Raw genomic sequence first — 15,991 nt, 5'->3', positions numbered from 1 at the left:
TGGACACTGAGGTAATACTACCCTCCATTGTTGGACCGTCCCTGGCATACTTCAGATAATCTGGTTCCTTTCCGTTTCCCCATTTCCAAAACGGAATGTCACCATTACTCCCCCCAATCCCATCATACTTGCATATCTTCCTCTCTAGGAACGGTTTATCCTCTCTTCCTCTCTGCAAGCACTTGCACAATCTGAAGGTGCCTGTGACACATGTGCAGTAGAGATGGCACTCCATTTCTACTGCACAGGCATCAGAAGTACTTCCAGTCAAAGGTTGCAACGCAGAATAGTCTGGATGGCGGATATCAAGTTCCAAAGAAATTCAAGTTGTCCTGCAGGCTCAGGGTGCATCAATGTCAGCGCAAACTATCTGTCGATATTTGAATGAGATGAAACACTATGGCAGGAGACCCAGGAGGACCCCACTGCTGACACAGAGACATAAATAAGCCAAAATGTACATAATTAAGCCAAAATCCTTCTGGGAAAACGTCTTGTGGACAGATGAGACCAAGATAGAGGGTTTTTTTTGTTAATTCACATCATTTACACTACGTGGGGCCCTGGCCTAAAGTTACAATTTAAATTGCTAGAGGAGCTATAAGGAAGTCAAGAGAACACTAATGTGAATTAGGACACATACTTTGACATTGTTTCATGCTTCTGGCTGATCTGCTAAAATAAATCATAAAAAATGAAATGAATCTATTATAAATGTGTGGAATAATAATTCTTAAATCTGGAGCACTGTGAAAAGAGTGTGTGAATGTGTTTAAAAAAAAAAGAGATTTCTACTAATGTGTACAGAAACTAGACTGTGATAGAATCTAAAACCATACTAGGTTAGAAGTAATACATGAATATTTTGGTAAATGCCATGAGAACTATTTATGACATAAAGAAGACTAAACTGATACAGAAAACAGCCCCAGTGTGACTATACCTATAAAACAAACAAAAAAAAAATAATAACCACTAAGGTTTTTTTTTTACAATAATGACCTAAATAGCATATAAACAATCTTAAAACCTCTCAGACATTTTTTATTAAAGATGAGCGAACAGTGAAATATTGGACATTCGTTTCGAATAGCCGCTCAATATTCGACTATTCGAACGAATATCAAACCCCATTATAGTCTACGGGGAAAAATGCTTTGTTTCAGGGGAACCCACAATTCGACTCAGGAGGGTCCACTATGTCCACTATGACACCTCTGGAATGCAACTGGAACAGCAGGAGAAGCATGCCTGGGGGCATCTAACAAGCCCAAGTCACAGTTTTACCCCACCATCACAGTCTATCAACTACACACTTTCCACGCTCAAAAAAAACACTGTGAAAGTGGGAAAATACCTGAAAACGTTCTTTCCTCCCCAATTGTATGGACAGAAACCCAGCATCCCTCACCTCGGAGGCAGTGTGCTGTCTGTCCCCCAAGTTGATGAGCTTCAGCACGGCCTGCTGACGTCTCCCCACGCCAGTGCTGCAGCGTTTCCAGCAGGTAGCTGGGGTCGAGGCGGAGGAGGAGGAGGAGAAGGAGGGTGGTGGTTCAGAGCCCCTGCCAGGAATGTTGGGCGGGGAAATGAGGTAGACCGCCCCAGTTTGTGACCGGGTCCCAGCCTCAACTACATTCACCCAGTGTATGTCAGTGAAATGTAGCATCCCTGTCCGCATGCACTTGTCCACGCATCGGTGGTCAAGTGGACCTATGTGCAAAGCGTGGAACTTAGGGCCCGCCTGATGTTACGTGATATGTGCTGTTGCAAGACGGGGAACGGCACATCGGGAGAAGTAGTGACGGCTAGGAACGGCATAGCGAGGTGCCGCACTTGCCATCAGGTCATGGAAGGCCTGAGTTTCCACAAGCCGGAACAGCAACATCTCCTGGGCCAGGAGTTTGGAGATGTGCGCGTTTAAGGCTTGTGCATGGGAGTGGGTAGCGCTGTATTTTTGCCTGCGCTCAATCACCTGGGAGATGGTGGGTTGTTGGGAAGAAGCGCATGATGGTGCAGGAGAAGGAGCTGAGACAGGAAAAAGGGAGAATGAGGGAGAAGTCTCCAAGGTGGCAGAGGTGGATGTGAAGGTTTCCTAGCTTCTGGTCTGGACTGCAGCACCAGCACTGGCAACAGTGGGAGAGGCAGTGGTGGCAATGCCGGACGATGATTGTCCTGCATTTGCTCTCTCCCACTGAACCCAGTGCTTGCATTCCAAATGACGGCGCATGGCAGTGGTCGTAAGGTTGCTCTTTTCAGAGCCCCTACTCAGTTTCGAATTGCAAAGTGTGCAAACCACACTATATTTGTCCTCCGCACATACATTAAAAAATTTCCACACCACCGAAGACTGTGGCCTCGATGTGGGAGTTTTTCTAGGCTGGCTAGATCAGGGAACATTTTGGGCCCTGCTGGCTGTGGCCTGGCTTCGGTGAAGCAGCTGTCCTCTGCCTCTGGACATGCCTCTGCCTTTAGCCACCCTCTTTGGTGCTGTACTTCCCTCCACATCTACACTGCTTTCCCCGCTTGACATCCCCTTCCAATTCCTCGTACAGCATCTCCTCCTCCTGCACATCGACCATGGCAACAGGCTGCCCTGATGGCAACTGTGTCTCATCATTGTCGTCACTGAGGGCCGATTGCTGGTCAACAACAGGAGATGGCGGATGCTCCAGTGTTTGAGCATCAGGACACAGAAGCTCATCTGGTACCTACGGTGATTTGGGACGTGGTGGGACAGAGAGAGGGACAGTAAATGGACCTGAAAACAGCTCCTGGGAGGCGGGAAAAGAGGGATTACTTTTCTGGGAAGATTGGGCATGTTGTGAGTTAGGAGGACCAGACTGTTGGGTAGGAGGAGGAGTTAATGTAGAGGCTGACTGGCTGGTGGAGAATGTGTTGGAAGCATTATCCGCCAGCCATTGTAACACCTCTTCCTAGTGCTCGGGCCTGGTTAGTGTTGTACCCTGCACCCTACTTAATGTGGCCATCAAACCGGGGACTGTGGGGAAGCGCAATGCTTGCTGCCGCAGAGCTGTAGGCACGATAGACGCTGTTGGTTGACCGCAACCTTGCTCCTTATCTGCATTTCCACACCCCCATCCTCGTCTCCGTTCTCGTCCCCATCCCTTTGCGCTAGCCTTACGCATTTTTATGGTCTATACACCAAGGAAAGCTGGGTTGAGCGTATATAGCCGGACCAATTTGCTCTGTATCCCTGTTTTGGGGGGACACCGCCTGCAAAGCTGGGTTGAGCGTATATAGCCTGACTGAATGCTCTGTATCTCTGTTAGGTATATAGTAGGACACAGCCTGTAAAGCTGGGTTGAGCATATATATCTGAACCTATTTGTTCTGTATCCCTGTTTTGGGGGAACACTGCCTGGAAGGTTGGGTTGAGTGTATATAGCCGGACCTATTTGCTCTGTATCCCTGTTTTGGGGGGACACTGCCTAGAAAGCTGTGTTGAGCGTATATAGCCGAACCTATTTGCTCTGTATCCCTGTTTTGGGGGGACACTGCCTAGAAAGCTGGGTTGAGCGTATATAGCCGAACCTATTTGCTCTGTATCCCTGTTTTGGGGGGACACTGCCTGCAAAGCTGGGTTGAGCGTATATAGCCGGACTGAATGCTCTGTATCCCTGTTAGGTATATAGAGGGACACCGCCTGGAAAGCTGGGTTTAGCTTATATAGCCGGACTGAATGCTTTGTATCCCTGTTAGGTATATGGGGGGACACCACCTGGAAAGCTGGGTTGAGCGTATATAGCCTGACTGAATGCTCTGTATCTCTGTTAGGTATATGGTAGGACACAGCCTGTAAAGCTGGGTTGAGCATATATAGCTGAACCTATTTGCTCTGTATCCCTGTTTTGGGGGGACATTGCCTGGAAAGCTGTGTTGAGCGTATATAGACGGACCTATTTGCTCTGTATCCCTGTTTTGGGGGGACACTGCCTAGAAAGCTGGGTTGAGCGTATATAGCCGGACTGAATGCTCTGTATCCCTGTTAGGTATATGGGGGGACACCGCCTGGAAAGCTAGGTTGAGCGTATATAGCCGGACCGATTTGCTCTGTACCACTGTTTTGGGGGGACACTGCCTGGAAAGCTGGGTTAAGCGTATACAGCCGGACCTATTTGCTCTGTATCCCTGTTTTGGGGGGACACCTCCTGCAAAGCTGGGTTGAGCGTATATAGCCAGACTGAATTCTCTGTATCCCTGTTAGGTATATGGGGGGACACCACCTGGAAAGCTGGGTTGAGCGTATATAGCCGGACCTATTTGCTCTGTATCCCTGTTTTGGGGGGACACTGCCTGGAAAGCTGGGTTAAGCGTATACAGCCGGACCTATTTGCTCTGTATTCCTGTTTTGTGGGGACACCTCCTGCAAAGCTGGGTTGAGCGTATATAGCCAGACTGAATTCTCTGTATCCCTGTTAGGTATATGGGGGGACACCACCTGGAAAGCTGGGTTGAGCGTATATAGCCGGACCTATTTGCTCTGTATCCCTGTTTTGGGGGGACACTGCCTGGAACGCTGGGTTGAGCGTATATAGCCGGACCTATTTGCTCTATAGCCCTGTTTTGGGGGGACACTGCCTAGAAAGCTGGGTTGAGCGTATATAGCAGGACCTATTTGCTCTGTATCCCTGTTTTGGGGGGACACTGCCTAGAAAGCTGGGTTGAGCGTATATAGCCGGACCTATTTGTTCTGTATCCCTGCTTTGGGGGGACACTGCCTGGAAAGCTGGGTTGAGCATATATAGCCAGACCTATTTGCTCTGTATCCCTGTTTTGGGGGGATACTGCCTGGAAAGCTGTGTTGAGCATATATAGCCGGACTGAATGCTCTGTATCCATGTTAGGTATATGGGGGGACACCACCTGCAAAGCTGGGTTGAGCGTATATAGCCGGATATATTTGCTCTGTATCCCTGTTAGGCAGCGCCGCACCTCCCATGAGGCGACCTGAAGCGACCGCTTCAGGCGGCACTATGCCAGGGCCCCAGGGAGGGCGGCATTTTTGCTTTCCTAAGCCAGTCCAGGACAAGCTGTCCTGGACTGGCTTAGCACCGAGCGGTGGTTTGGGAGGCCAGTGGAGCAGCGCTGCTCCAGCAGCCTCCCCTCATGCTCAGGCAGAGAGCAGGTCCTCTCCGTGCCTGCGAACGGCGCTAGGCCCCGCCCCCTCCTCCCGGGGGGGGGGGGGGGGCGGCTTTCTGTAGTTCGCCTCGGGCGACGAAAGGGGTAGGTTCACCCCTGCTGTTAGGTGTTTGGGGGGACACTGCCTGGAAAGCTTGGTTGAGCGTATATAGCCGGACCTATTTGCTCTGTATCCCTGTTTGGGGGGGATACTGCCTGGAAAGCTGGATTGAGCTTAAATAGCCGGACCTATTTTCTCTGTATCCCTGTTTTGGGGGGACACTGCCTGGAAAGCTGGGTTGAGTGTATATAGCCGGACCTATTTGCTCTGTATCCTTGTTTGGGGGGACACTGCCTGGAAAGCTAGATTGAGCGTATATAACTGGATCTCTTTGCTCTGTGTCCCTGTTTTGGGGGGACACTGCTTGGAAAGCTAGGTTGAGCTTACAGTCCTATGAAAAAGTTTGGGCACCCCTATTAATCTTAATCATTTTTAGTTCTAAATATTTTGGTGTTTGCAACAGCCATTTCAGTTTGATATATCTAATAACTGATGGACACAGTAATATTTCAGGATTGAAATGAGGTTTATTGTACTAACAGAAAATGCGCAATATGCATTAAACCAAAATTTGACCGGTGCAAAAGTATGGGCACCTCAACAGAAAAGTGACATTAATATTTAGTAGATCCTCCTTTTGCAAAGATAACAGCCTCTAGTCGCTTCCTGTAGCTTTTAATCAGTTCCTGGATCCTGGATAAAGGTATTTTGGACAAACAATTCAAGTTCAGTTAAGTTTGATGGTGGCCGAGCATGGACAGCCCGCTTCAAATCATCCCACAGATGTTCAATGATATTCAGGTCTGGGGACTGGGATGGCCATTCCAGAACATAAATAAATATTTAGAACTAAAAATGATTAAGATTAATAGGGGTGCCCAAACTTTTTCATAGGACTGTATATACCCGGACCTATTTGTTCTGTATCCCTGTTTTGGGGGGCACCCCGTGGAAAGCTCGACTCCTCTCCCTGCAGTATATAGCTCTGAAAAGAGCTGTTGTTTTTCTCAGTTTTTCCCTGCCTACTAGAAGCTAATACCTTTCTAGCCCTCAGCAGATCTCTTTCTCTCCCTATCTCTCACCGCAAATGTGACGAAGATGGCGCTGACTATTCTTATAAATGGGAGGTCACATGTTTTCGGCAGCCAACGGGTTTTTTCAATTTCTTTCAATGCCTCCGTTGTCGAAGTTCCTGTCCCACCTCCCCTGCACAGTTATTGGTGCAAAAAACGCGCCAGGGAAGGTGGGAAGGGATACAAATTTTTACTGCGTTTGCCACTTGGTATTCGATTCCAATCGAATACCTCGAACGGCCTGATATTTGATCGAATACCTATTCGATCGAACGGCATTCGCTCATCTCTAATTTTTATATTATAAGGGTAAATCAATACATGGATTAGTGGCCAGATTTGCAAATGTGATGCATTCCGTTTGAGTTAACATTTTTAGGATTTGGCTTCTCAGATAAATGGGACATGGCTTAAAAGTGCCAAGATGTGCCCTCATTTTACCAAAATGGCAACATAAATTTGCCTCGGCCTCGGGCAGAGTCGACTGCGCATGCCTGCTGGCCGCAAGAAAATTTCCGCTTACACCAGCTTACTGTGTAATTTTGTGTAAGCGGCCATTTTCCTGAGGCCCGAGGCCTGATGGCAGAGCCGACTGCGCATGTCTAGGTAGAATAGAGGAAGAAAGTTCGCAGAGGAAAACTGCAAAATTGCAATGAAAAATGTGATATGTTTTTGCCACTGTGTTTTCCACAGCATTTTTTTGCTGTTCTTCACTACGTGGGGCCTTAAGCTGGAATTCTCTAACAACAACATGACATAATTGGAAAGGATTGAGAAGAATTGCCCGAATGAACACTAATAGAAGTCAATAAGGACTAGGTACAATCAATCCATATGAGTTCAAATAAAAAGTTGGTCTAAGTGCAATACAAATAGATTCTGCGAAATTGCTAATAATTTTCCCTTTGCTCATACCAGGTATAGATTGTGCCACCGCATGTTCATAAGGTTCATATTGTGTTGAATTAAAGAGGATGTATGACCATTTATATTTATTGAAAACAGATAGTGAAATATATCACATTTTTTCTAATACCGTATATACTCGAGTATAAGCCGAGTTTTTCAGCACAGTTTTTGTGCTGAAAAAGTGCTCCTCGGCTTATATTCGGGTCATTACGGTAATTTCTGCTAGCAGGCCAAGATAGCAGACTCCGCCCCCCCACCGCTCCATCACACGCCGGGTGACGTAGCCACGTAAACTCAGGCCCACACCCGGCATGTCTGCTTCCTGCCCTGCTAGCAGAAGTACCATAAGTACTTCTGCAGATTTTAATGTACAGCATCGCCGCGCTCCTGGCAGGAGCGTGGCGATGCTGTGGGCCCCGGCACCCGCCCCGGTGTCTGGATGCCGGGTCCGGATGCCGGGCTGTAAACGTAATGGCGCCGCTCTGCAGAGCGGTCGCCATAGAAACCAGCACCTCCGCTGTAACGCTTACAACAGAGATGCTGAAGCTTATGCCTGTGATCTCTGATTGTAGGCATAAGCTATGGCATCTCCGCTATAAGCGTTACAGCGGAGGTGCCCTCCGGAGATGTCCCCCCCCCCCCCTCCGGCCTGCCCCGTACCTTTAAAGTTGCAGGCCGGCTCCTGACCAGCCGTAATAGTAATGTAGAGAATCTCCCATAGACGGCAATACACTTCTATTGCCGTCTATGGAACTTGCAATCAAATGACTGCAGGTTCAAGTCCCCCAGGGGGGGCTAAAAAAAAGTTTAAAAAAAATATAATAAAAAATAAAATAAATAAAAGTTCACAGCGGGTTCACACCAGCACCTGATCTCAGTTATGCAGGTTTCCGTTTTCTGTCAGCAGAAGACAGAAACCGACATTCAGTGTCTGTGGGTGAGCCGTCTTCTGCTGCCCATGGCGAAACCGTTTTGTTTTTTGTTTTTTACTGGACACAAAGATTCCTGCATGTCCCACTAAAAAAAAAAAAAAAAAACGGTTTCAATGCGGAGAGCAGAAGACGCTCACCGGCGGACACTTTTCAAACCCATGAATGTTTCTCGGGCAGGAAACCTGCATAACTGAGATTGGGCGCTGGTGTGAACCTGCCCTCAAAGTAGAAAATGACTGTGAAACACATACACATTAGGTATCCCTGTGTCTGACAGTGCCCGGTCTACTGAATATAGGGGATCTGCAGTGCTTCTATTCCGTCGGGAAGGGGTTAATAGGAGCACTGCAGATCCCCTATATTCAGCCAGGCTGAATTCCAAGTGGGGGTAAAAAACCCAGTCCTCAAGCTCAGGGAAGGGGCAGACAGACAACCAACACACCCCCTCCCCTTTCCCAGCACTTACTGCACCCAAGAACTCGGCCATTTTAATTTTTGAAATTTTCCAGTAGCTGCTGCATTTCCCCCTAGGCTTATACTCGAGTCAATAAGTTTTCCCAGTTTTTTGTGGTAAAATTAGGGGGGTCGGCTTATATTCGGGTCGGCTTATACTCGAGTATATACGGTATGTTTTTATTTTCTGATTGTAGATTTTAATTCTCTTTTCTGTACATGGTTTGCAATCTTGTCTGAGTTTCTCCTCTACACTGTTAACAGCATTTAGTATTATATAATATATATATTATATTATATGCTTTACAGCAGCGTCATGGCCATATTCAGCAATATGGAACTGACTCATTGAGGTTTATGGGACAATTTATCAAACATATCTCTGCCAAACTCCATTTGGGCAAGAGTGGATAAGCAATGGTGTCATCTATTGTCAGTAGTGGTGCTAAGTATAGAGGTCTATATGATGGCGTTATCTATAGAGGTTTTATCTTCCACTGTAATACTGTCTATATTGTCTTTTTTTCAACTGTAATTTTTATTGAAATTTTTCAAATATAAGTAACAATACAAGAAGGAAACAAGGCAAACAAGTATCAAGATTAGGAGGGAAAGGCAATATTGCCAGGTCTCAAAGTCAAAACAGGTGTAAAACTCAGCAACAGAGGGGGGTAACAACAGACATAGAGACAGGGGGGAAGGGGGGGAGAAAGGTCCAAGATTAGAGGCCATGCGGCGCATAGTGAGCGTCCCAAGGAAACCAAACAGAGTTGATGGTGTCCAGTGTATTGTTGAGGCTAGCAGTGAGAAACTCAAGGCTCCGCACATCCTTAATTCGGGCCAGAAGTTCAGCGCCTGAGGCGGAGTTGACACTCCTCCAGTGTTTTGCAATAAGGGTTTTTGTGGCTGTACAAAGATGAAGAAATAGTCTGGAAGTCTTGCTACCCAGGTGCCTAGGAGGGAGGTTCAATAGATATATAAGGGGATCTAAAGGGACCCCCTGTATGAAGAGGGCATCTGTCAGAGCTTTCACCTCCCCCCAGAAACCCAGGACAAGAGGACAAGACCAGAAACTGTGAAATAATGTACCCACTGCAGTGTTGCAACGCCAACACCGTGAGAGGAACGCATGGTTAAGAGTGTGAAGGAGAGCCAGGGTGTGATACCAGCTGTCTATATTGTCTATGACATGAAAGAGGTGACCATTTAAAAAAAAACTCCTACAAAATTGGAATTTTTAAAATATAGATAGTTTCAAAATTATTAAAAATTCTTAAATAATATCTTTAACATAAAAAAATTATGTAATTTTCAGGCGACACATTCCGTTTATGAGAAATATCCACCCATTCAATGAAGGAAGATTCTTTATGTAGATAGAATCAATGTAACCCCTACTGAAAAATGGAGGTGTTATGAGGAGGAGCAGAGCCTTCGCAGCGCTGTGTGGAGGCTGCTGGCCCTCTCCCCACTGCGCTCCCGAGTCTCCACTTCCAGGTCTCAAGAGGCAAGCTATAAACTCTGCAGCGTTGTTCGGGGTTTGTCGGCCTCCTCCTGAGCTGGACGGGGGACTTTCAGTTTCGGTCTAGCGGCGGGTCAGAACCTATTTAAGGGAGGCTTTGGCTCCAGACCACCGCTGGCTATTCAGTTGCAATTTGTGTCCTGGTAGTAAGTGTTCCTCCTCATCTGGTTACCTGTGTTTTTGAGCCCTTTGCCTTGACCTTTGACCTTGCCTCTGCCTCCTAATTTCGTACTGTGCTTGTTCCTGTTAATGACTTCAATTTGCCTCTAGACTTCTGCTCCCTGAACTCTGCTTTGTACTTCGCTACTGCTCCTGTTATCGACTCGGCCTGCCTGACGTTCCATTTGGATTTCCCTCTGTATTACATTGCCCTCTTGCTGACGACTCGGAACGTACGACAATGATTTACTCTCTGCCACCATCTGCTGACCACCTGCCTCAGCCTTCTGGATCCCTGGAGTTGATGCAGCATGGGGGGTGTTGGACACATGGTGTCATGTTAACCATTTTAATCAGTAAATTTAATACTGGTTCTTACTTTGGTTCTTAACTTTAATTGCTATCCTAACAGTAGACTCATAGTAGGAGTCATTTTACTTATGATAGACTCCAGTTTACACTCTCGAGCAGATAAACTCTGTAACTTTAAGGCTTAGGCCCCACGTAGCGAACCGCCACTATAACTTGCTGCAGAAAAGATCCCAGAGTTTTGAAAAACACGTAAGTTTCTGTTTCAGATTTTTTCCTGCAATGCGTGGATGGGATTAGCCAGAATTCCATCCACTTTGCAGATACTATAAAATGAAGCGTTTTTTTTTGCCACGGACAAAACGCTGCTTCTTCTTGATGTGTGACCCCGGCCTTAGCAATGCAAAGTGAATCTAGACATTCTTAAACTGAACTACTTTTTCTAAAGTGTCTAATGCTGTTTGAAAAAATGTTGCACTTTAAGGCTGAGGCCCCATATTGCGGAAACGCAGATTTATTTTGTTGTAGATTTTTCTGCAGTTTTTTTTTTTGCTAAAGCCAAGAATATCTACAAGAGGAATAGAAAATATATAGGAAGTTCTTATACATCTACATCTTATACATCTTATACATCTACATTCTGCTCAATACAATCCTAGGCAGCAACATCTGCAACAAGAAAAGCTGTGTTTCTGCCTCAACCTTAGACTGTTTAATGTAACTGAACACCACTTATTCATTGGCTTAGTTTATGACAATATTGTGGCTGAAATTGTGACGCAACTTCCAAAATTATGGCTCAATGTTTGTGGCACAGTTTAACAAGCTAAACCAAGCCCCCTTTCAACAAGCCCTGTCCACATGTGCATGGTACACGAACTGTGCCTAAATAACATAGAAAATTAGATGTAAAGCATGTCCGCCAGTTTTTTGGCACAAACTACACTAGAATTCTGGTGCATATTTATTAGTTTTTCTGCCCCTCTGTGTTTTTCAGGCTATTTTGTGATTTGGCTAGTCACATAGTCCTCACTGTCCCTATTAAACTTCAAAGCCTTCTTAAATACAAAATCATATTTGCTCTGTTTCTCCATAGTAGACGCTTCTTGCATTTCATACTCAATAAGCTTTCAATGTCATGAAATTTCACTGTTTCCTGGGCAGTCATTGCAGCTGCAAGACATTTTCTTTTCTGAATCATTTTATTTCTCAAATCAACCGAACATTGTTCCATGTACTTTAGTAAAAATGGCCACTAACTTTTCATACAACGTATTTTCTGTCAGTAGTTCAGCTTATCCTGAACATAATTGCAATTCATTGTTATTATAAATCTTGAGATTTTCCATGGGGAAAACTGATCAGAAAGGATTCATACTTGTTTTGTAGTATATCTATGTTCAGTTCTGTGGGCCTATACACAGGACCGTGTATTACACAGACCAGTGTGCAAGCAGTGGCGTAACTAAAGTCTTGTGGGCCCCAGTGCAATCTTTTGTCCAGAGTCCACAACCTCATCCCGACAGCAAAGTCTTAATAGTGATGGTTTTGCGTGCTAAGGAGTTTAATCAACCTTAGTGTGGTTAGGGTAATCTTTGGCTCTCCTTGGCTTATGGGCAGGGTCGGACTGGGGTGTCTAGGGCCCACCAGTGGAATTGTTTCTAGGGGCCCACCGCCAGGACCCTGCAGATCAGTGGTGGTACCAAGACACGACGACTAAAGGTAATAACATGTAGGGAGCCATGCTGCTCACCGACTATACCATGTGCACTACCTAAATGTATTGCTACACCTTGTATGGCAAGTGAACAGCATGGCTCCTATAAATGCTACTATTACCTGTAACTGCTCGGTCTTGGAAAAGGCTGATCTGCAGAGGTCCTGGCTGTTGTCATCACATCACAGATGTAATATTGATGGCTTATCCTAAGGACAGACCATCAATATTAGAAAAATGAATAAATCCTTTAGGGCTAGTTCACACGGAGATACATGAACTCCGCGTGTGAACATTCTGTCGCAGATGCCAGGCATCCCGTCGTGGCATTCCGCTCCGGATTAGGCCCATATGAATGGGCCGGAGCCTCACGCCACAGATGCTGAGACTAACTCAGCCACGGAATCCGCAGCAAGATAGGTCAGCTTGCTTCTTTTTCCGCTATTAGCTAGCGGAAAAAAGAAGCGAGCAGCTCCCATTGAAGTCATTGGGAGCAATTTTTAGCAGCGGATTCTGCCTCAAAATCCGCTGCCAACTTCCCCGTGTGAACGAGCCCTTAAAGTGGTTGTCCAGGAATTGGAGCAACTCATGTCCCGGGCGGGAAGTGTAAAATCAAAAACAATGAACTACGAAAGCAAAAGCAAGCAGTGTGCAGTGAAAGCACATGGACCCCATAGATTATAATGGAGTCCGTGTGCTTTCCGTGCGGTGTCCACACGGAACATGCGGACAGAAAAGTACTTCATGATCTACTTTCCTGTCCGCATGTTCCGTACAGAGACCGCACGGAACGCACACAGACTCCATTATAGTCTATGGGGTCCATGTGCTTTCACTGCACACCGCTTGCTAATGCTTTCGTAGTTCATTCGGGGGGGCCCCCATGCGGACTCCCCGAACGGATTACCAAACGCAGATGTGAACCAGGCCTTATACATATACCTTATATACATTATTATAGCATATATACACTTATACATTTAAATACATTCATATACCATATATGTCTTATATATACTTATATGAATGTATGAATACTATATATACTCACCTATATACATATACTCACTCCTACACATTATTATAGTATACTGTATATACATACCTGTATACAAACATACAGTACTCACACAATATACAAGACACAAATTTTAAACAAATGTACACATATATACATATTAAATAGACAGATTTTACCAAAATAATATACTCACATTTTCCAGAAGAGTGAACCATCACAACAGACTGCTTCCAGTCTTCCCCACATGCTCCGATGTGAGAGACAACTGTGAGGAGGAGGGGGAGGGAGGAAGTCCAGGCAGCACAGCAGGTCCTCACAGGAAAGCAGCTATACAGTAGTTGCAGCAGGTCAGTGAGAGGATTACGAGCAGCCATTATAGCTGATGCTGAAGCTGCACACGTGTCCTCCGATATATACTTCCCCTATATATCGGGAGGACACTATGTGCAGCTTCAGCATCAGCTAAGGGGGCCTGTGTGTGTTGAGGCAAATGCAGATGCATTGGTCAGGTGCTCGATTGGGGGCCCTGACCAATGTATCTGCATTAGTACAATGAGGACTTAACAGTTGGGGCTCAGGGCCCACCGGGGGATTCACCGGTTCCCCGGTGGGCCAGTCTGACCCTGCTTATGGGCCAGATGGAAGCTGCAATTTCAATACTGATGCCAGTACCTATGGGCCCCCTATGGCTCCTGGGCCCCGATGCGACTGCATCGTCTGCACCCCCTCAAGTTATGTTTTGAGGCGGAATTCGCCTCAGAATCCAGTCCAAAAAACGCCTCCCATTGACTTCAGTGGAAGCCCTTCACTTCCTTTCTCCATGAGTAGTTTCTTCCCAGTCGCGGGAAAAAGAAGCGACCTACTATTTCTTGCTGCCAATTCCAGGGCAGAATCCACCACATAGTTCGCGGCGCAACACTCCCCTCCCGACTAGGTCCATTCATTTTGGCCTAATCTGGAGCGGAATGCCGTTTTTTGGACCGGATTTTGAGACGGCCTCCGCGTCAAAATCCGGTCCATTAATCCCTGTCTGAACCCCGCCTAAAAATAGCCAAGCAGGCAGTCTTGAGGATTTTTAGAAATCCTGTAGACATGAATGGAGCAAGCTGCTGGAAACAGCTGTTTATCAGATAGGTACTAGTCCCAGAGGTGGGAACTGCAACTGTCATGGATTTGTGGTATGTCCTATGAATATGCTATAAATGTGTCAGATGGGAATACCCCTATGATGTGGTTAAAATGGCATTGAAAAAACAAAAACAAAAAAACATTTTATAGTACTTTTTGATACGATTGCAGTTTTTATAGGTGAACAGGGTAAATAAATTTATTTCCACAACATCAAAAACTGCAGCAAATATCAAGTTTTAATGTGTATTTTCATACATTTTAAGTGCACTGTTTAAAGAGGACCTTTCACCATTTTGTCCACAGGCAGTTCTATATACTGCCGGAAAGCTGACAGTGCGCTGAATTCAAAACACTGTCGGCTTTCCCAATCTGGGCCCAGTGTGAAGAGCTTACGGTCCCGGTACCGTAGCTCTTCTATGGTTAGAAGGGCGTTTCTGACAGTCAGTCAGAGACATCCTTCTTCACAGCACAGCCAATCGCGCTGTGCTGTGAGAGCCGGGAGGAACGCCCCCTCCCTCTGCTCGCAGTACTCGTCCATAGACGAGCATTATCAGGGAGGGAGGGGGCGTTCCTCCCGGCTCTCACAGCACAGCGCGAATGGCTGTGCTGTGAAGAAGGACGTCTCTGGCTAACTGTCAGAAACGCCCTTCTGACCATAGAAGAGCTACGGTACCGGGACTGTAAGCTCTTCACACTGGGCCCACATCGGGAAAGCCAACAGTGTGCTGAATTCAGCGCACTGTCAGCTTTTCGGCAGTATATAGAACTGCCTGTGGGCAAAATGGTGAAAGGTCCTCTTTAAGTATAACCTTAAGCTAAGCCCCACGGCGGAAATGCATCAGGTTTTTTCCGCAGCGTTTTTCACAGAATTTCTTTAGAGTTTTCCTCTTCGGACTTTCTTATTTTATGATACCTATATAGAAAACTACAGCATTTTCTTGGGTATAATTGACATGCTGCGATTTGCAAAAACACTCGCGTTTTTGAAATTGCAGCATTTCCGTTGCAGATTTTTTTCTGCAATGTGCGAATGGGATTAACCAGAGTCCCATACACTTTGCAGGTGGGGCTCTAGACCAAGGTTACATTCACATGAATGAGGTACAAAACGGCCTTGAAACATCTGCATTTTTCACAGCAATCTTGCACTCTTTTTCATTGTTTGGAACAATTTGTTAAAACATCCAAACATAGGACTTGCCCTATGTTTTGATGGTCTGTGATAAAGGACCATGAAAATAACGGTCATGTGAATAAACCCCATTTACTGACAGTTAAAGGGGTTTTCCCATCTCACTGTTTCAGAAGTTTGCCTGCTGTCTCTTCTCACTTACTGCATTCCCCCCTCCCAGCTTTCTGAAACTATGAGGTATCACAATACTTATACTACATGCTTATACTACATGCTTGTAGAGAATGGAGTCTGTGTGTTTACATACAGAGATAACAGTCTTGCCTTTATCAGCAAACTGCAATTAGCTGAACTGATTGCCCTTCCGGCTGAGCAGTGAGTGACGTCACTTGTCCTACAGGTTCTTGCTTATGGTAACACTGTAAACATTGGG

The sequence above is a fragment of the Leptodactylus fuscus genome, chromosome 6 (genome assembly GCF_031893055.1).
Source record: "Leptodactylus fuscus isolate aLepFus1 chromosome 6, aLepFus1.hap2, whole genome shotgun sequence".
NCBI lineage: Eukaryota > Metazoa > Chordata > Amphibia > Anura > Leptodactylidae > Leptodactylus > Leptodactylus fuscus.
This window is presented reverse-complemented; position numbering follows the sequence as displayed.